The sequence below is a fragment of the Lonchura striata genome, chromosome Z (assembly GCF_046129695.1).
Source record: "Lonchura striata isolate bLonStr1 chromosome Z, bLonStr1.mat, whole genome shotgun sequence".
In the NCBI taxonomy this organism is placed as follows: Eukaryota; Metazoa; Chordata; class Aves; order Passeriformes; family Estrildidae; genus Lonchura; species Lonchura striata.
In genome coordinates, this window is record NC_134642.1 from 73,294,244 (window position 1) to 73,316,611 (window position 22,368).

Sequence of the window (22,368 nt, forward strand, 5' to 3'; positions counted from 1 at the left end):
ATTCACTTTGCTTTTCTAGTACTTGGAGAAATACAAGTATACTCTTTGCTTTAAGTTATTAATTGGCGAGGACTTTTAATTTGTCTGGTTTCAGGTCTTTTAATTAAAACAAGAGAATTTTTTTTTAGTTTTGTTTGTGTGTTATTTGTAAAATGCTTAAGAATTGGTGGATCTGGTTCTGCAAAAGAACTGTTTAAAAAATTATAAACATATAAAGCTTGACTCAATTTTATCTGTAGTATTACTTCTGCTCCCCTCTTCTGTTGATCTAAATGTGTTTTAATATGTGATATGTCTTTTTAACAGTTGTTTGATTTGTGGGGGAGTGGGGAATACTACAGGTGTGATGAACATTTTAATTTATTAGGAATGTTGTTACTTTTTGAGATAGATATGTGGGGCTATTGTTTGTTTTCATTTCCTGGAGTACACTTAATGAAGTAAATGTTTGTAAAAAATGTTGATAGGTACGATTACTTGTTCTCTTGTGTGGATAGAGGTAAAAACTGTACTTGATAGTGAATCTACTGAAACATGAATATTTTTAAATCTCCCCAAAGAAGGGTATTTAGTGATGTTTGTTATAATTGTACTCTTTATAAACTTTGTGGATTAACAGTTCCTGTAGAAACAGGGGTTTGCACAAGGTGACAATCAGGGTAACTGTTAATAATAGCTTTAGCTTGGGATTTAGAGATACAAAACGTCTGTACAAGTACTTGTGTATATTGAGGAAAAAGGTATGACTCAATTTTGCATGCTGAAAAATGTTTGCTAATGTGTTTGAGATAACTATGGCCAGTTTTTTTGTTCTTGTATTTCTTTTTGCTAAACATCTTGGTAAAGATGAATGAGTTGTAATATGAGAAATAAAATATAGGTTAGTTCTGTGTTGTAAATTTTTATGAAGACATGAGAGCTAGCAATATAAATTATTATTACTAATATTTTTTAAAACGATATTTTTACCTACATTAGTAACAGAGGTAGAATCTGTAATTAAACTGAAAGGCTTTGAAAATAGCTGAAGAGCTTTAACAACAGCAGCTATTTTAACTACTTGAGGAGAACTTTCAACTATTTGGATATTTGATTTCTAATTTTTTGTAGTTTGATTTAACTATACAATTACTGATTTATGTGTTTTTCTTGACTTATTAGCGAAGAGCGTTGTATTACTTAAAGGCCCTTCACTTAGCAAGGGCTATTTTTTGAAACTCAATTTTGTTTGTAATAATTTGTGACTTGGATAATGAATAGCACAAACACTTGCAAAATTTAAGAATGCATTTTGTAAATCATCTGAATTTTGTAATGCCTAATCTAAATAATCTTTATTTAAAGGTAATTAGAGAACTGTAAAATCTTTACCTATTAAGGTTAATATTCTTGCTTTGGCCTTAATTACAATTTGTGCTACTATCTCTAGGGTTGTAGAAATAGTTTTTGGAGACTTGTAGGGAAGAAAAACTTATTATTCTACTATTAATAATGGATCTTTCTCAGATGGATCTCATGGAAAAATGAGGCTATAAAGTTGTAGCTTCTGTCTCAAAGCAGTCAGGAAGAAAGGTTTCTTGGGAGCATAATGATGGGCTTGTCTTCTTTGGAAAGTTTTTGTGACTTTTTATGGTGAGTTGAGCTTCAGGTGTTAAAATCTTGGGAGATTTAATGTCACAGTTTTCTCTCAGTAGATCAAAAAGTGGAGCAAGTTCATCGTTGGCAATTTTCAAAATAGGTTTCATCTAGTTCATTTCTCTTAAAAGTTGCTGTAAATCTTGCAAAGTGTTGATGTTGACTTGAAGGTGTATCTTTTGTAGTGAAATTGTTTGTTTTGCTATCTTCTATCTTAGATATTTTTAGAGTGGGATTTCTTGTATCTTAGATGTAGAAATTCTAATTCAGTCTTTTGGATTTCAGTGACAGCACTGTCACGAGTTTGTTTCATCTTTGTCTGTGTCAGTGCTGCAATGAGGAGATCATCTATGTAGTGTAGAATTGTGGATTGTGGATGCTTCTGTCAAGTTGGGCACAGTACTTGTGTGACAAAATATTGTTAAATTGTTAGAGAAGTCTTCATCCCTTGTGGTAAAGATTTCTAGTGCTATCTTTGCATTGGCTTTCTTTGATTGATGACTGGAACTGAGAAGGCAAATCTTGGGGCATCTTCAGGATGAAGTGGTGGTATGTTGAAGAAACAGTCTTTTATAGCGATAATGACAAGAGGCCAGTTTCTAGAAATTATTGATAGAGAGGGACGTGCAGCAGCTGTCTTCCTTTCAGGACTTGTACTAGTAATTATGGATTCACTTTGTAAGCAAACAGTAGTTCTTCTGATCCTTGTGAGTGTTCTCATAGGTGATACTAAGTGTTAGCTACTGGGCTAAAACAGGAGAGAAATTACAGAGACATCTGCACCGTATCTGGTATGCCTGTAACATCAATTGTTCTACCACGATGAGTTAGGGCACAAGTCAGTTCTGGTTGGTTTAGAACATACTTCTAAGTATGTTCTACTTAGAAGACACCTAGCATTGGAGTAGAAATCACATCTGGAACACCTTGGTACACCGTTTGATTGGTTAACAAAGCATCTTGTTGAGATACATTTTGTTTGAGTATGTCTATAGGTAAAGCAATTGTAAAAGCAAGAGGCGTCTTAGGTTGAATTATTGTTGGGGCTTTGAGGAGAAGAGCTAAAACTATTAGCTCTTCATTGTAGTTTACTGAAATGATAACTGGAAAAATTTATAGTCCAAGACTTGTATTGTTGTCTTAACCTATAAGAATTTAAAATTCTTGTCTTTGTTGTGATTTCTTAATCACACCTGTAGGTATACATTCGTAACAGAAATTTTTTAAAAACCGTATTAATTTTGAGTTGGCCAAGTCCAGTTTTGTCCTTGGAGGTAATAAGAAGGAACATCTTGTGGTACTGGTGGTAAAGGTGTTTGGCTTTGAGGTCTCCTAGTTAAGGCTAAGGGGGCAAAATTCCCTGGATTCTGGGTTACTAATGCTTGTTTCACTGCGTGGTGGGTCGCGCTTTGCTTGGAGTTTAACGGTAGGGGATTACTATCTATATCAAATTTAGAATGACAGTTTTTTGCATAATGTTTCCCTTTTTGATATTGAGGACTAAGAGAAGGTATTCTTCAGATTTTATTATTGGATCAAGGTAAGTCTTTATCACATGACTAGTCTTCTCACATCTGAAGCACGACTTTTTAGTAGAATTTCATTGAACAGCAGCAAGAGTTTTTTCAAAAAGTTTTATTTGTTCTTCCATTGCTTTTTAAACTTTGTTTTTTAGTGAATCATGAGATTTAGTAATTTGCTCTCTAAAGGCACTAGCTTGTGCTGTAGCAAGATACCTTGGAATGCTAATTTTACTGTAAGTTGAAAGCATTTGAGTAACAGTTGGAGGCTGTTTGGGTAATGTAGAAATAATTTTTTTGCAATCATCATTTGCATTTACAAATGCTAGGTTTTGGAGAATATAAGAATGAGCTGCTTTATCAGGGCGTTGTTATTCAACAGCTTGTGTTAACTTAATTAAAAATGTACGATATGATTCATTTGTTCTTTGTGTCATGGTCGAATATGCTTTAAGAGGAGTACCTGTTGATTTGACAGAAATGAAAGTTTTTCTTGCAGCTTGTTTAATATCTCTCAGCACTGACCTAGGAAAAAAGTTTCTGTGTCTGGTTTATCATATGGCAGTTTGCTAGACAATTTAGCTTCTGAAAATGTTTCATATGTACTACTAACATATTTTTCCCTTAAAACCTTAGTAAGTATTTTCTGCTGGAGTTTTCATAAATAACATAAATTGTGAATTAGTTAAAATCAGTCTTGCCACAATGCGATAATCAGTTGGCATGAGTTCATAAGAGTAAAAAAATACTTTTTAACACATAATTAAAAATAAAGAGAGTTAATTCTGCTTTCTTTCAAAGTTTGATTTCACTCTTTGATGTTCTTGTCATGGTTTGACACTGGCACAATGCCAGTGCCCCCATGAAAATTCAATCTCTCAATTGAATGCTGTAATGCAATCGAGGACAGAGCAAAGCAAGCCAAAGCTTTTTAACAAGGAAAAAACTTTATCAAGCTACTACTATAAAAGGGAAAAAAAAGAGAGAAAAAAACCACACAAAGATCAAAATGAAAACCTTGCAAAGTATTCTTCCTCCCACCACCAACTCCAACAAACCACAGTGAGACACAATCTGGACCCCAATCAGGTTTCCACCCTGCAGACAATCGATACTCAGTCCATCAAGGGAGAACAGGAGTCTCCTCTGTGCCACAGACCCCCCCAAGAAACACACTGCCACATCCTGTGTTTCCATGTCACACATGGCACTGCCCGGAGAAAAAGTTTGCCATGGTGACCCTGCTCCTTTCCATGCACAGTGCTCTCACCACCAATGCCTGGATGGACCGACTGCTTTTAGGATTTTTTCTTTCAAGGATGCTTTCCAAGAGGGGGAAAACAACAGCTCAGTTTTTTCATTTTTTGGGACGACAGTTCCCCCCATTTTCCCCTGGGGCTGAGGGTCCAAGAACAGAGATCTTCTTCTCTTCTTCTTCTTTGAGGTCAGGGGACACCACCACAAACCCCCTAACTCTTCTCTGTTTGCTCCACTTCTGTCTTTTCCCAGCTGAAGCAGGTCTCTTGGCTCACTGGCATCCTCCTAAAATACAGTCTCTCTTGAAAGAGAAAAATCGGTTCAGTCTATGGCCAACAAGGAAAAGTCCAGCCAAAAAAAACACTCCTCACCTCCTCCCACCTAGAATTCCTCCTTCTAACATCCCAGGGTCCAAGCTGTCTCTCTTCCTCTCTTTCAAACCGAGGAGGAGTGAAATTTCACCAAGCTTTCATTTCTCAAGGAAGGGTTAAAAGTCCTGACTCCCAGGGCTGGCTCGATGCTCAGGCTCTGGCTCCCACAGGCAGCTGGGCACCTTGCGGCCCCCTCGCTCTTCTCCTTCCCTGCGGCGTACTGTTGATGCTGATAAAACCACCGCTGTCTCTTCACTCTCTCTCTCTCTCTCTCTCGACTCTGGGGGGAAATGGAGACATCCCAGATTTCTCCACCCTTCTACCTGCAGTGGCCAGCCCAGTTCCAGTCCCTCCACCCCTGGGCCCACCTCAGTCAGGCCATGGGCCTCCCCCTCCCCACCCAGCCACGGCCGGGCAGGGGAGAGTCCTGCACTGCACGCTGACCAGAACCAAAGAGAGCCAGTTCTCCTGGGAATTCTGATTTTAACCCCTCTGTGTTCTCAGAGGCGTGTCCACCTTCAATTGGTCAATATCCAAATTGACCTCTGCCTTCCGAGAAAATTCTTTTTCCATGTCAAAAAACAAGAGTTATAATGTGAGAGTGATTAATACATAGGCCTACTATTATCCCTCCCATAAGAGACTGGCATGGATAAAATTTGTTCGTTTAAAAACTTAAAACCTCTTTTTTTTCCAAAAGATATAACCCTATTTTTTTCTAATCAGATGTTGCTACATCATGTTCTGAACTAGGCAGATTATTGTTGTAGCAACTGAGCTCTGAGAGAAATCTGTCTTGGTTTCTAGACACAGTTCTGGGCTTTCTGCTGAAAGAAGTCTCAGCTTGGTTCCTTACTAAATTCTTACTATAGCAACTCGCAGTCTCAGCTTTATAAATTTTAATTTTCCTTAATGATTTAGATCCCGATTTTATGGTCCTGATTGTGCTTATTAATTTCAAATTTCCCAACATTTCCCAAAATTATGTCTACATTCTAAAGTCATCTTATACTTTAGAAAGATTTTTATCTTTTTATTAACATAAACACTTGTAAGCCCATCTGAAGCAGAAAGCCCTGGAGGGGCTGGAGCGTGTGCAGAGAAGGACACAAGAGCTGGGGAATGCTGTGGAGCACAAGGCCAAGGAGGAGGTGCTGAGGAAGCTTTAGGGTGGAAAACGGGAGCCTCTAGAGGGACAATCAGGCAAACTTCCATGGTTCCATAGGTGACAGTGCTCACCACCAGGGCTGTTCCCCTGCCAAACATGCCCTCACTGCATCCCAGTGCTTTAGACACTGGTGTCAGAGACACTCCCTGCTTGTTGCTGGTTGCATTTTTGTTTTGCTGGTTTAGTAGAGGAAAAGTCCTGTTGATTTTCTCATTTTCCAACAAGCAAAGATGCTTCTGCACAACGTTTCCTGCCCTTTTCCAGCACTGGATGAGATTCAGATCCAGTTGTAGGCTTCCATGTCTGCAGCAGCAATAGCAAAGGTGTAGCTGTCTCTTTCTTTCTTTTCCATTGCAGAGCTTTCAAAAGCTAAAACTCTGCATTGCAGAGACAATGTTGCTTGCTGATGGCAGCCAGGGAGGAATATCAGCTTCATATCCATATGCAGTTCTGTTGAATTGGCCTGGTTTAATTTGATCGGTGTGGCTTAGAATCCTTTTACTATCCTTTTACTCTGGAATTTTATGATTTCTCCTTGGAAGATACGGTCGTAGATGTGAGAAGGAAGGAGGTTATACGTGATAGGTAATAGCTTGTCGCACACGCTTCTCTCTTGTCCCAGAGCACAAAACCAGCATCGGTGTCTGCCCCAGCTCCCTCTGCTGCTGGAGAAGATGAAGAGGAGCAAATTGAGCAGAATGACCGCGAGTCTCCATCAGTGGTCAGAGCAGAGCCTGAATCTTCTGAGCCTGTAAGTGCCAGTTGTGGGTGGTGCTGTCTTTAGTGCAAGGCAGAGCTGCAAGTTTCGCTTTTGCATTTCAGAGCTTTCAAGATTCAAAAGATCAGAAAAACAAGTAGATCATTGCTTCCTCGTAGTAGGCAGGGTGGAATATTTACGTCAGAGCAATTTGCATTACAGATGGATCTGCCAATTTTAATACCATGAGACCACCATAGAATCCCATTGCAATCAAAGTTTCTTAATATTCCTCGGAAGATTTAGTGTTATATGGGAGAAGAAAGATTCTTATAAATGAGAGGTAATGACTCATCCCTCATGGTTCTCTCTTGCTACAGCTGAGAGAGGCAACAGCAGTGTCTGCCCCGGCTCCCTCTGCTCCTGGAGAAGAAGCCAAAGAGGAGCAAATTGAGCAGCATGACCGCGAGGCTCTATCAGTGGTCACAGCAGAGCCTGACACTTCTGTAAGTGCCAGTTGTGGGTGGTGCTGTCTATCGTGCAACACAGAGCAGCAAGATTTCCTTTTGTTTTCAGAGCTTTCAAGAATTAAAAAGTCAGTTACAAAGAGATCATTGCTCCATGATAGTAGGGAGGGTGGAATATTTATTTCAGAGGAATTTGCATTACAGGTGGATTAGCCAATTTTAATGCCATAAGAGCGCATTGGAATCCCATTGCAATTAAAGTTTCCCAATTTTCCTTGGAAGAAATGGTGGTAGATGTGAGAATATAGAAGGTTGTAAATTATAGGTAACGGCCCGTCCCTAATAATTCTTTCTTGTCACAGATGACAGAGGAAAGAGCAGTGTCTGCCCCAGCTCCCTCTCCTCCTGGAGAAGAAGCCAAAGAGGAGCAAATTGAGGAGTATGACTGCAAGGCTCCATCAGTGGTCACAGCAGAGCCTGAATTTTCTGAGCCAGTAAGTGCCAGTTGTGGGTGGTGCTGTCTTTAGTGCAAGGCAGAGCTGCAAGTTTCTGACCAGCCAGCTCTTGCTGCTGCTTGGCTGAGGATGCTGAGTGCTGGAGTCCTGCCAGGACCTGGCGATTTCCTGCAGGCAGTGACCACCAGCCAGAAATTGGCCTTGGACCTGTCATGTTGAGGCACCAAAGCCTGTTTGCCTCAGGGTGACCATCTGTCTGCTCGGCTCAGTGAAGCTCTGTCTCTTGGTTTTTGAAGTGCTGTTGCCAAGTGCACATGAGGTGGTGCTGGAGCTTCATTTGTTTGCTTTGTTTGCTTTCTCTTTGTGGAAACGTGTTTGGCTGGTGAAATTGCTCTTCAGCTTTCTTGAGAATTTATTCAGTTCTACAAAATGTGTGGCCCAGCTGTTTGTGACTTTTAATAAGATGGAAGGAGACGAGTGTGTTGTCCATGAATCTGTGGGGAACAAGACCTGCGGCCACAGAAACAAAGTGTGTAGATGTGAAGCCCTGTTGTGAGGCAAAAAGCTCAAGGAGCAAGGTTCTGTAGATGCATTTTTAGGGTTACAGTGCAGCTTTGGAAATGGCATTGGAGCCTGGAGGCGGGGGTGAAGCTGCAAGTCCTTGACTGGTGTCTTGTTGCTGAGAAAAGGCAGGACATCTTGGAACAGGGGATGCTGTATTTGAAGTCAAAGGGGCAACTTTGTGGTGGGGGAGCTGCGTGGGCCCAAAGGATGAAGGCGTGCCGGTCAAGAGCAGTGGAACAAGAGCCAGGGTGTGGCCACATAGCCAAGAAGGCCAAGGGCATCCCGGCCTGTGTCAGCAGCAGTTGTGCAGCAGGAGCAGGGCAGTGGCCGTCCCCCTGGGCTGGGCAGCGGTGCGGCCAGAGCTGGGAGTGTGTGTCCACTTGTTGGCCCCTCTGAAGCTGAAAGTCCTTGAGGGGCTGGAGCGTGTGCAGAGAAGGACACGAGAGCTAGGGAGGGGTTTCAGCCTGGACAACGGGAGCCTCCTGAGGGACCTTCAGGCACACTTCCATAGATCCATATGTGACAGTGCTCACCACCAGGGCTGTTTCCCTGCCAAACATGCCCTCACTGCCTCCAAGTGCTTTAGCCACCTGAGGAGGGAACACTTTTGTCTTGTGGCTTGTTGGCTTGCTAGGAGGTGAAGCCCTGCCCATTTTCTCTCTTTTACAACAAGCACAGATGCTTCTGCACAAACGTTCCTGCCCTTTTCACGCACTGGATGGCATTCTGATCCAGTTTGACTTTTCCATATCTGCCGCAGCAATAGCAATGGCCTTGCTGGCTATTTCCTCCTTTTCCATTTCAGGGCAATAAATAAAAGAGCTCAAAGCTCCATTGTTGTGCAGGGGCACCATTGCTTGCTGATGGCAGCCGGGGAGGACTATCAAATTCATAGAGTGCATCAAATAGAGTTCTGTTGAGTTGGCCCATTTTCATCTGGTTGGAGTGACTTAGAATCCCATTGCTAACAAAGTTGAGGATTTCTCCTTTGAAAAGGTGGTTGTGGATCTGAGGAGAAACGAGGTCATAAATGAGAGGTAACGGCCTGTCCCTCATGCTTCTCTCTTGCCGCAGATGGCAGAAGGAACAGCGGTCTCTGCCCCGGCTCCCTCTGCTCCTGGAGAAGGAGCCAAAAAGGAGCAAAAGGAGCAAGATGACCACAAGCCTGCAGCTGTGGCCGATCGATCCAAGACAGTAAGTGCCAGTTGTGGGTGCTGCTGTCTTTAGTGCAAGGCAGAGCTGCAAGTTTCTGACCAGCCAGCACTTGCATGTTGCTTGCTGAGGATGCCGAGTGCTGCAATCCTGTGGGACGTAGCCATTTCCTGCAGGCAGTGGCCTCCAGCTAGAAATTGGCCTTTGACCTGTCACTTTGAGGCCCTGAAGGTCTGGGGACTCTGGCTGAGCTTCTGGCTGCTCGGCTCAGGGAAGGTCGATCTCTGGGCTTCTGCAGCGTCGTGGCCAAGGGCACACGTGGCAGTGCTGCAGGTGGCAGGGCTTTTTTTGTCTGTTTTCCCTTTGTGGAAAGGTGTGTTTGGTTTGTGGAAGTGTTCTGCAGTTTTCTGGAGCACTTCTTCACTTGTACAGTCTCTTTTGGCTTTTGCTAAGCTGCAAGGAGATGATTGAGTTGTCTAGGAATCTGTGGGTGCCATTCTTGTTGAGTGTGGCCAAAGAAACCAATCGCCTCGTTGGGAAGACTTCTTGTGTGGCAGAAAGAAGAAGCAGCAAGTTTCTGTGGACGCCTTTTGCGATGAAGCCTGCAGCTTTGGAAATGGCATTAGGGCCTAGGGTGGGGGTGAGGCTGCAAGTCCTTGACTGCTGTCTTGTTTGGCTGAGAAGAGGCAGGACATCTTGGAACCGGGGATGCTGTATTTGAAGTCAAAGGGGCAATTTTGTGGTGAGGGACCTGAGTAGGTTAAAAGGACCCAGTGGTGCCAGTCAAGAGCAGCTGAATGTGGGCCAGCGCTTGGCCACATAGCCAAGAAGGCCAAGGGCATCCTGGCCTGTGTCAGCAGCAGTGGGGCAGCAGGAGCAGGGCAGTGGCCGTCCCCCTGGGCTGGGCAGCGCTGCGGCCAGAGCTGGGAGTGTGTGTCCACTTGTTGGCCCCTCTGAAGCTGAAAGTCCTTGAGGGGCTGGAGCGTGTGCAGAGAAGGACACGAGAGCTAGGGAGGGGTTTCAGCCTGGACAACGGGAGCCTCCTGAGGGACCTTCAGGCACACTTCCATAGATCCATATATGACAGTGCTCACCACCAGGGCTGTTTCCCTGCCAAACATGCCCTCACTGCCTCCAAGTGCTTTAGCCACCTGAGGAGGGAACACTTTTGTCTTGTGGCTTGTTGGCTTGCTAGGAGGTGAAGCCCTGCCCATTTTCTCTCTTTTACAACAAGCACAGATGCTTCTGCACAAACGTTCCTGCCCTTTTCACGCACTGGATGGCATTCTGATCCAGTTTGACTTTTCCATATCTGCCGCAGCAATAGCAATGGCCTTGCTGGCTATTTCCTCCTTTTCCATTTCAGGGCAATAAATAAAAGAGCTCAAAGCTCCATTGTTGTGCAGGGGCACCATTGCTTGCTGATGGCAGCCGGGGAGGACTATCAAATTCATAGAGTGCATCAAATAGAGTTCTGTTGAGTTGGCCCATTTTCATCTGGTTGGAGTGACTTAGAATCCCATTGCTAACAAAGTTGAGGATTTCTCCTTTGAAAAGGTGGTTGTGGATCTGAGGAGAAACGAGGTCATAAATGAGAGGTAACGGCCTGTCCCTCATGCTTCTCTCTTGCCACAGATGGCAGAAGGAACAGCGGTCTCTGCCCCGGCTCCCTCTGCTCCTGGAGAAGGAGCCAAAAAGGAGCAAAAGGAGCAAGATGACCACAAGCCTGCAGCTGTGGCCGATCGATCCAAGACAGTAAGTGCCAGTTGTGGGTGGTGCTGTCTTTAGTGCAAGGCAGAGCTGCAAGTTTCTGACCAGCCAGCACTTGCATGTTGCTTGCTGAGGATGCCGAGTGCTGCAATCCTGTGGGACGTAGCCATTTCCTGCAGGCAGTGGCCTCCAGCTAGAAATTGGCCTTTGACCTGTCACTTTGAGGCACTGAAGATCTGGGGACTCTGGCTGAGCTTCTGGCTGCTCGGCTCAGGGAAGGTCGATCTCTGGGCTTCTGCAGCGTCGTGGCCAAGGGCACACGTGGCAGTGCTGCAGGTGGCAGGGCTTTTTTTGTCTGTTTTCCCTTTGTGGAAAGGTGTGTTTGGTTTGTGGAAGTGTTCTGCAGTTTTCTGGAGCACTTCTTCACTTGTACAGTCTCTTTTGGCTTTTGCTAAGCTGCAAGGAGATGATTGAGTTGTCTAGGAATCTGTGGGTGCCATTCTTGTTGAGTGTGGCCAAAGAAACCAAGTGCCTCGTTGGGAAGACTTCTTGTGTGGCAGAAAGAAGAAGCAGCAAGTTTCTGTGGACGCCTTTTGCGATGAAGCCTGCAGCTTTGGAAATGGCATTAGGGCCTAGGGTGGGGGTGAGGCTGCAAGTCCTTGACTGCTGTCTTGTTTGGCTGAGAAGAGGCAGGACATCTTGGAACCGGGGATGCTGTATTTGAAGTCAAAGGGGCAATTTTGTGGTGAGGGACCTGAGTAGGCTAAAAGGACCCAGTGGTGCCAGTCAAGAGCAGCTGAATGTGGGCTAGCACTTGGCCACATAGCCAAGAAGGCCAAGGGCATCCTGGCTTGTGTCAGCAGCAGTGGTGCAGCAGGAGCAGGGCAGTGGCCGTCCCCCTGGGCTGGGCAGCGCTGCGGCCAGAGCTGGGAGTGTGTGTCCACTTGTTGGCCCCTCTGAAGCTGAAAGTCCTTGAGGGGCTGGAGCGTGTGCAGAGAAGGACACGAGAGCTAGGGAGGGGTTTCAGCCTGGACAACGGGAGCCTCCTGAGGGACCTTCAGGCACACTTCCATAGATCCATATGTGACAGTGCTCACCACCAGGGCTGTTTCCCTGCCAAACATGCCCTCACTGCCTCCAAGTGCTTTAGCCACCTGAGGAGGGAACACTTTTGTCTTGTGGCTTGTTGGCTTGCTAGGAGGTGAAGCCCTGCCCATTTTCTCTCTTTTACAACAAGCACAGATGCTTCTGCACAAACGTTCCTGCCCTTTTCACGCACTGGATGGCATTCTGATCCAGTTTGACTTTTCCATATCTGCCCCAGCAATAGCAATGGCCTTGCTGGCTATTTCCTCCTTTTCCATTTCAGGGCAATAAATAAAAGAGCTCAAAGCTCCATTGTTGTGCAGGGGCACCATTGCTTGCTGATGGCAGCCGGGGAGGACTATCAAATTCATAGAGTGCATCAAATAGAGTTCTGTTGAGTTGGCCCATTTTCATCTGGTTGGAGTGACTTAGAATCCCATTGCTAACAAAGTTGAGGATTTCTCCTTTGAAAAGGTGGTTGTGGATCTGAGGAGAAACGAGGTCATAAATGAGAGGTAACGGCCTGTCCCTCATGCTTCTCTCTTGCCGCAGATGGCAGAAGGAACAGCGGTCTCTGCCCCGGCTCCCTCTGCTCCTGGAGAAGGAGCCAAAAAGGAGCAAAAGGAGCAAGATGACCACAAGCCTGCAGCTGTGGCCGATCGATCCAAGACAGTAAGTGCCAGTTGTGGGTGGTGCTGTCTTTAGTGCAAGGCAGAGCTGCAAGTTTCTGACCAGCCAGCACTTGCATGTTGCTTGCTGAGGATGCAGAGTGCTGCAATCCTGTGGGACGTAGCCATTTCCTGCAGGCAGTGGCCTCCAGCTAGAAATTGGCCTTTGACCTGTCACTTTGAGGCCCTGAAGGTCTGGGGACTCTGGCTGAGCTTCTGGCTGCTCGGCTCAGGGAAGGTCGATCTCTGGGCTTCTGCAGCGTCGTGGCCAAGGGCACACGTGGCAGTGCTGCAGGTGGCAGGGCTTTTTTGTCTGTTTTCCCTTTGTGGAAAGGTGTGTTTGGTTTGTGGAAGTGTTCTGCAGTTTTCTGGAGCACTTCTTCACTTGTACAGTCTCTTTTGGCTTTTGCTAAGCTGCAAGGAGATGATTGAGTTGTCTAGGAATCTGTGGGTGCCATTCTTGTTGAGTGTGGCCAAAGAAACCAATCGCCTCGTTGGGAAGACTTCTTGTGTGGCAGAAAGAAGAAGCAGCAAGTTTCTGTGGACGCCTTTTGCGATGAAGCCTGCAGCTTTGGAAATGGCATTAGGGCCTAGGGTGGGGGTGAAGCTGCAAGTCCTTGACTGCTGTCTTGTTTGGCTGAGAAGAGGCAGGACATCTTGGAACCGGGGATGCTGTATTTGAAGTCAAAGGGGCAATTTTGTGGTGAGGGACCTGAGTAGGCTAAAAGGACCCAGTGGTGCCAGTCAAGAGCAGCTGAATGTGGGCTAGCGCTTGGCCACATAGCCAAGAAGGCCAAGGGCATCCTGGCCTGTGTCAGAAGCAGTGGGGCAGCAGGAGCAGGGCAGTGGCCATCCCCCTGGGCTGGGCAGCGCTGCGGCCAGAGCTGGGAGTGTGTGTCCACTTGTTGGCCCCTCTGAAGCTGAAAGTCCTTGAGGGGCTGGAGCGTGTGCAGAGAAGGACACGAGAGCTAGGGAGGGGTTTCAGCCTGGACAACGGGAGCCTCCTGAGGGACCTTCAGGCACACTTCCATAGATCCATATGTGACAGTGCTCACCACCAGGGCTGTTTCCCTGCCAAACATGCCCTCACTGCCTCCAAGTGCTTTAGCCACCTGAGGAGGGAACACTTTTGTCTTGTGGCTTGTTGGCTTGCTAGGAGGTGAAGCCCTGCCCATTTTCTCTCTTTTACAACAAGCACAGATGCTTCTGCACAAACGTTCCTGCCCTTTTCACGCACTGGATGGCATTCTGATCCAGTTTGACTTTTCCATATCTGCCGCAGCAATAGCAATGGCCTTGCTGGCTATTTCCTCTTTTTCCATTTCAGGGCAATAAATAAAAGAGCTCAGAGCTCCATTGTTGTGCAGGGGCACCATTGCTTGCTGATGGCAGCAGGGGAGGACTATCAAATTCATAGAGTGCATCAAATAGAGTTCTGTTGAGTTGGCCCATTTTCATCTGGTTGGAGTGACTTAGAATCCCATTGCTAACAAAGTTGAGGATTTCTCCTTTGAAAAGGTGGTTGTGGATCTGAGGAGAAACGAGGTCATAAATGAGAGGTAACGGCCTGTCCCTCATGCTTCTCTCTTGCCGCAGATGGCAGAAGGAACAGCGGTCTCTGCCCCGGCTCCCTCTGCTCCTGGAGAAGGAGCCAAAAAGGAGCAAAAGGAGCAAGATGACCACAAGCCTGCAGCTGTGGCCGATCGATCCAAGACAGTAAGTGCCAGTTGTGGGTGCTGCTGTCTTTAGTGCAAGGCAGAGCTGCAAGTTTCTGACCAGCCAGCACTTGCATGTTGCTTGCTGAGGATGCCGAGTGCTGCAATCCTGTGGGACGTAGCCATTTCCTGCAGGCAGTGGCCTCCAGCTAGAAATTGGCCTTTGACCTGTCACTTTGAAGCACTGAAGGTCTGGGGACTCTGGCTGAGCTTCTGGCTGCTCGGCTCAGGGAAGGTCGATCTCTGGGCTTCTGCAGCGTCGTGGCCAAGGGCACACGTGGCAGTGCTGCAGGTGGCAGGGCTTTTTTTGTCTGTTTTCCCTTTGTGGAAAGGTGTGTTTGGTTTGTGGAAGTGTTCTGCAGTTTTCTGGAGCACTTCTTCACTTGTACAGTCTCTTTTGGCTTTTGCTAAGCTGCAAGGAGATGATTGAGTTGTCTAGGAATCTGTGGGTGCCATTCTTGTTGAGTGTGGCCAAAGAAACCAATCGCCTCGTTGGGAAGACTTCTTGTGTGGCAGAAAGAAGAAGCAGCAAGTTTCTGTGGACGCCTTTTGCGATGAAGCCTGCAGCTTTGGAAATGGCATTAGGGCCTAGGGTGGGGGTGAGGCTGCAAGTCCTTGACTGCTGTCTTGTTTGGCTGAGAAGAGGCAGGACATCTTGGAACCGGGGATGCTGTATTTGAAGTCAAAGGGGCAATTTTGTGGTGAGGGACCTGAGTAGGCTAAAAGGACCCAGTGGTGCCAGTCAAGAGCAGCTGAATGTGGGCCAGCGCTTGGCCACATAGCCAAGAAGGCCAAGGCCATCCTGGCCTGTGTCAGCAGCAGTGGTGCAGCAGGAGCAGGGCAGTGGCCGTCCCCCTGGGCTGGGCAGCGCTGCGGCCAGAGCTGGGAGTGTGTGTCCACTTGTTGGCCCCTCTGAAGCTGAAAGTCCTTGAGGGGCTGGAGCGTGTGCAGAGAAGGACACGAGAGCTAGGGAGGGGTTTCAGCCTGGACAACGGGAGCCTCCTGAGGGACCTTCAGGCACACTTCCATAGATCCATATGTGACAGTGCTCACCACCAGGGCTGTTTCCCTGCCAAACATGCCCTCACTGCCTCCAAGTGCTTTAGCCACCTGAGGAGGGAACACTTTTGTCTTGTGGCTTGTTGGCTTGCTAGGAGGTGAAGCCCTGCCCATTTTCTCTCTTTTACAACAAGCACAGATGCTTCTGCACAAACGTTCCTGCCCTTTTCACGCACTGGATGGCATTCTGATCCAGTTTGACTTTTCCATATCTGCCGCAGCAATAGCAATGGCCTTGCTGGCTATTTCCTCTTTTTCCATTTCAGGGCAATAAATAAAAGAGCTCAGAGCTCCATTGTTGTGCAGGGGCACCATTGCTTGCTGATGGCAGCAGGGGAGGACTATCAAATTCATAGAGTGCATCAAATAGAGTTCTGTTGAGTTGGCCCATTTTCATCTGGTTGGAGTGACTTAGAATCCCATTGCTAACAAAGTTGAGGATTTCTCCTTTGAAAAGGTGGTTGTGGATCTGAGGAGAAACGAGGTCATAAATGAGAGGTAACGGCCTGTCCCTCATGCTTCTCTCTTGCCGCAGATGGCAGAAGGAACAGCGGTCTCTGCCCCGGCTCCCTCTGCTCCTGGAGAAGGAGCCAAAAAGGAGCAAAAGGAGCAAGATGACCACAAGCCTGCAGCTGTGGCCGATCGATCCAAGACAGTAAGTGCCAGTTGTGGGTGCTGCTGTCTTTAGTGCAAGGCAGAGCTGCAAGTTTCTGACCAGCCAGCACTTGCATGTTGCTTGCTGAGGATGCCGAGTGCTGCAATCCTGTGGGACGTAGCCATTTCCTGCAGGCAGTGGCCTCCAGCTAGAAATTGGCCTTTGACCTGTCACTTTGAAGCACTGAAGGTCTGGGGACTCTGGCTGAGCTTCTGGCTGCTCGGCTCAGGGAAGGTCGATCTCTGGGCTTCTGCAGCGTCGTGGCCAAGGGCACACGTGGCAGTGCTGCAGGTGGCAGGGCTTTTTTTGTCTGTTTTCCCTTTGTGGAAAGGTGTGTTTGGTTTGTGGAAGTGTTCTGCAGTTTTCTGGAGCACTTCTTCACTTGTACAGTCTCTTTTGGCTTTTGCTAAGCTGCAAGGAGATGATTGAGTTGTCTAGGAATCTGTGGGTGCCATTCTTGTTGAGTGTGGCCAAAGAAACCAATCGCCTCGTTGGGAAGACTTCTTGTGTGGCAGAAAGAAGAAGCAGCAAGTTTCTGTGGACGCCTTTTGCGATGAAGCCTGCAGCTTTGGAAATGGCATTAGGGCCTAGGGTGGGGGTGAAGCTGCAAGTCCTTGACTGCTGTCTTGTTTGGCTGAGAAGAGGCAGGACATCTTGGAACCGGGGATGCTGTATTTGAAGTGAAAGGGGCAATTTTGTGGTGAGGGACCTGAGTAGGTTAAAAGGACCCAGTGGTGCCAGTCAAGAGCAGCTGAATGTGGGCCAGCGCTTGGCCACATAGCCAAGAAGGCCAAGGCCATCCTGGCCTGTGTCAGCAGCAGTGGGGCAGCAGGAGCAGGGCAGTGGCCGTCCCCCTGGGCTGGGCAGCGCTGCGGCCAGAGCTGGGAGTGTGTGTCCACTTGTTGGCCCCTCTGAAGCTGAAAGTCCTTGAGGGGCTGGAGCGTGTGCAGAGAAGGACACGAGAGCTAGGGAGGGGTTTCAGCCTGGACAACGGGAGCCTCCTGAGGGACCTTCAGGCACACTTCCATAGATCCATATGTGACAGTGCTCACCACCAGGGCTGTTTCCCTGCCAAACATGCCCTCACTGCCTCCAAGTGCTTTAGCCACCTGAGGAGGGAACACTTTTGTCTTGTGGCTTGTTGGCTTGCTAGGAGGTGAAGCCCTGCCCATTTTCTCTCTTTTACAACAAGCACAGATGCTTCTGCACAAACGTTCCTGCCCTTTTCACGCACAGGATGGCATTCTGATCCAGTTTGAATTTTCCATATCTGCCGCAGCAATAGCAATGGCCTTGCTGGCTATTTCCTCTTTTTCCATTTCAGGGCAATAAATAAAAGAGCTCAAAGCTCCATTGTTGTGCAGGGGCACCATTGCTTGCTGATGGCAGCCGGGGAGGACTATCAAATTCATAGAGTGCATCAAATAGAGTTCTGTTGAGTTGGCCCATTTTCATCTGGTTGGAGTGACTTAGAATCCCATTGCTAACAAAGTTGAGGATTTCTCCTTTGAAAAGGTGGTTGTGGATCTGAGGAGAAACGAGGTCATAAATGAGAGGTAACGGCCTGTCCCTCATGCTTCTCTCTTGCCGCAGATGGCAGAAGGAACAGCGGTCTCTGCCCTGGCTCCCTCTGCTCCTGGAGAAGGAGCCAAAAAGGAGCAAAAGGAGCAAGATGACCACAAGCCTGCAGCTGTGGCCGATCGATCCAAGACAGTAAGTGCCAGTTGTGGGTGGTGCTGTCTTTAGTGCAAGGCAGAGCTGCAAGTTTCTGACCAGCCAGCACTTGCATGTTGCTTGCTGAGGATGCCGAGTGCTGCAATCCTGTGGGACGTAGCCATTTCCTGCAGGCAGTGGCCTCCAGCTAGAAATTGGCCTTTGACCTGTCACTTTGAGGCCCTGAAGGTCTGGGGACTCTGGCTGAGCTTCTGGCTGCTCGGCTCAGGGAAGGTCGATCTCTGGGCTTCTGCAGCGTCGTGGCCAAGGGCACACGTGGCAGTGCTGCAGGTGGCAGGGCTTTTTTTGTCTGTATTCCTTTGTGGAAAGGTGTGTTTGGTTTGTGGAAGTGTTCTGCAGTTTTCTGGAGCACTTCTTCACTTGTACAGTCTCTTTTGGCTTTTGCTAAGCTGGAAGAAGATGATTGTGTTTTCCAGGAATCTGTGAGGCCCCATTCTTTTCCAAGCTGTCTGTATTCCTTGTTAATCTGTTCTTTCCCTTTCCTCACAGTCAGTCACTCTTGTCTGAGAGGGATAAGCTGTTGTCTCTGACTGCTATATTCTGTTTGACTTGAGGTGCATGTGTTGATATCTCACCAGGCAGCCTCCAAAGACCTCCAAGAACACACTGGCCGTGAAGATCACCAAATTTGTCCCGGACCACTGGAACTTCCCCCTCCTCGAAAAGTGCTGCAGTTTCAGCACATCTGCACGGGCTCTGGTCCCAATCCTCGCTCTGCAGCAGCATTACTTAAAGGAACCTATGATGTGGAACCTGTGAACTCAATCTCAGCCTTTGGTGATCTCCTTCTTCTCAGCTCCTTCATCTCCCTCCACGTGGCTTCTGAGAACCAGGAGACTGAGGAGCAGTACCTGCGTATGCTCCGTACGTCTGGTGTATTTCTTGTCTCAGGGTCAGTGGATTGTGTGCAGGTGTCAGCAGAGCTGTACCAAATGTTCCTCCTGAGTTTGGTGTCACAGGGCCATTTAGGACTCCCGAGAGGAAGTGCTGTGCTCCGAGGCAGCGAGAGAGCGCTCTGGGTGTTCCTGCTGCCTCTGAAGTTAGCTGGGACTGGCCTGGGTTTTCCTGAGCTTCCCTCTCGGCTAAAGGCTGAAGCAGGGATTTTTCTTGCATCAGCAGAAGGCTAGGCAAGTCCTGCATGCTAGTGGCCAAACCAAAGAGAATTTTTAGCTTCCTAATTTCCCCTTAGACTCCTGACTTCCAACCAGTCATCAGAGCAAAAAATCTTCACAGAAATTTTATGGTTTTGGACTTTTGTCTTTTTGGTTGGGGATTTTTTTTTAGGGGGCTGGTGGTTTGGGGTTTTTTGCTTTTTCCCTGTTTATTTTTTATGGGGTTGATTTTTGGTTTTCTTTTTGCTGGGTTTTTTGGTTTTGTTTGTTTCTTTGTAGGGGTTTTTTTTTGGTGGAGTTGGTTTATCTCCATCCTGAAGGAGCCCTTCTGCCCCACATGTCTTATTGATGTCATTTTTATGACATTTTTGTGTTGCCACTACTACATATACAGTTTCTTTTCGTGAGAATGCTATATTTTTGTCAATAAAAAATACTGTGAAAGAATATCAGGTTACAGGAGAAATAGAGAGCAGGAGGTGTTTCCCGTGTGCCCCCAAAGAAAAAAACAGATACTTTTATAACAATCTGTATTTCATATCCTAGTTTTATGCCTCTAAAGATGTGTCCAAGAGAGACACATCGAAGTGGCTTGATCAGATAAATCTGTACTGCAGGCATTTCTCAGGAGACAGCCTCCAGCCCATCCATGGTATATTCCTCAGATCCATGGCACTTTTTCGTACCTTCCCCACTCTTTCCCATGACTCTTAGAATCCTACCCATTGGCCCGAGCCCTGCTCAGATCCGTCTCTAGGAAAACACATCAAGTCCTCTGGGATTCTGCAGCACAGCCCAATGAATCTGCTTCTTGCCCATAACAGCTGCCAGTGCTGAACTCTCAGATAAGACCTGGTGGGGCTGAGAGCAGAGCCCAGTGGAGAGCCCAGTGGATTCTGTGTCTACCATCACCTGTTGGGACAAAAATGGCATTGATCTGCACCTCGGTGTGTCTGATCTCAAAGCCCATCCTGTTGTGGCATGAATGGGGGCAACACTTTGTACGGGGCCCAGGCTGCCTGTGGCTTCTTCCCATTGCTTGTCAGTACTCATGCTTGGGCTTTGCCAGCCTTGTTGTGGTCACTGCCCTGTCCCTGAGGGCTGGTGGGACAGGGCTGGAACCTTCCTTAGCCACAAGATGGGTGTCTGTGAGCTCAGCCTGCTCATGAAGGGTGAGGGTCCCGATGCTGAAAGCACTGTCGACATTGGTTATAGCATGAGCTGCTCTGGATTACAATTGGAAAGGCATTGTTTGGGCAATGTTTTGGCTGAAAGCTGGAGAAGATGTGCTCCTCTCCTGGGAATGCATCTCCCTGTGCTTTGTTTCCTGTCAAGAGAACTCTTCCAAGGGCTCTACACAATCAGTCTCTGTGCCAGCCATCTGCACTGCAGGGCTGCCTGTCCTGTTGATGTTGTTGCTGTTGTTGCAAGTAGCTGACTGCCTCCAGACACTGGGGCTGCCTTTTGTATCTCCTGGAAGCTGGGATCTCTGCTTTAAAGTGAGCATCTTGCATTTTGTTTCCCTCAGGGAAAATGGTGAACGTGGAAAATCCCAAGATGAAATACACTGAAATGGAATATATTGGCAAGGGGTGAGTCCAGCCACACTTACTTCTACACAACCATGGGCCAGGGGTTCTTCTGGTATATCACTGGTATATCAGGTGTTCCACTGGAATATCTATCCAGTGTGAAGTCAGGTCAGCTGCAAACATGTTCAGACACAGGAGATAGATTGTCCTATCTCTTCAGTGCTGCTCAGAACTTGTGAGGGTGCTCAGAAGGCATTGTCAGAGACTTCTCCATGCTGCCAAAGCCTGCCTACATCAAGGAGCAGGACCTGGAAGATCTCCTTGTCTCTCAAGTGTGGGACAGCTCTGTGTTAATTTCTTCAGTATTTTTGTATGTCTCAAAACCACACTGCCACACTAATGAATAAAGAAGAATCTTGCTTGCCTGAAAGGGCAACCTAGCCCCTCTCAAAGCTATGAGATAACAGTTCCCAGGAGAATTTCATTCAATCCACGGTTCTTGGAAGGAAACGCTCCATGCTCAGAATAGGAACCACGGAGTTTAGAAACTCAAACCTAAGATGAAAGAATAAATTCCCTTTAGGAGCTGAGGCAGTAAACCCCAGCGCTTCTGCAACCAGCCCAGGCACTGCCCATGCACTTGAGAGGAAAATGCATCATCTGCCTTCTGGCAGAGCCCTCCTGCATCCTGCAGGTTTTAGGCATTTACAGCAGAGATCTCCTGTGTGGGCCAGCTTTCACTCTAAGAAATAAACAGCTTCTCCTTTCTCTGCTTCTGTTTTGTTTCTAGGCATTTTGGATCTGTGGTTAGAGCACTCAACCAAGCCACAGGAGGAGAGGTAAATGTCAACATCCCCCACAGACTCTGCTGCACTCAAGGCCTTTCCCCTCTGGTGCGAGCAGCTGTGGCTGGAGCTTTGGGTCGAGCTGTGCTGAAGAGGCACAAGAAACACAGACTGGTACCAGCCTGCAAAATACATTGGGGACAGTCTTTGTCCTTTTCAGCTGCCAGAAGGAAGTCACGCAGGGCAGCAGTTCATTTCAGAGAAGGATGTGCTCACTCGCTCTCAATTGCTAAAACAAAGGTGGTGCCTTAGAGCATCTCACTGCTCTTTGGGGCTACAGCTTCAGAGTCCTGAATTCTCACTTCTGGTTGCCAGCAAATACATCTGAAAGTTACTGGTAGTTCTTTAGCCACCTGCAGTGCTGCACTTGGGAACTGCACATAGGGAGAGATCTAAGAGGCGTCCCTAGAAACTCGAAGCCCTGCCCATAGCCCAAGATGTAGCCACAGAGTATTAAGGCATGGATTACTTCTTCTGAATCCCATACAAAGCAGCAGGGAGTGGGCTCAGAGGTTTGTGGGTGATAGTTGAGACACCAGTGTTACCAAGTGTTCAGGGCAAAACCTCAGTGGCCACATGTCCTGTAACTAGCCCCCAAGGGAGTGGAGAAATGGGCTATTGCAATGTCATTTCCTAATTACTGCAATGCCTAATCACAAGGCAGTTTGGCACAGCTCAACTGTGTCATTGCAAAATCACTTGCTCCATGTGCCTTGTGGCCTTGTGCCACCAGCTTCTCAAGTTACTGATTTTCAGTGTCATTTTAGGTGGCCATAAAGAAAATAAGCCTTAAGGGACAGCAGAGGAAGCAACTAACTGTTAATGAAATCACAATCATGAAGAAGCATAGGAGTCCCAGTGTTGTGAATTATTTAGACAGGTGAGTGGTCATGGTCTTATCCTGTGAATATGCATGTACATACTGCAAACATGAGAGGTTAAAAATCCACTTTGGTCACTTCTAGA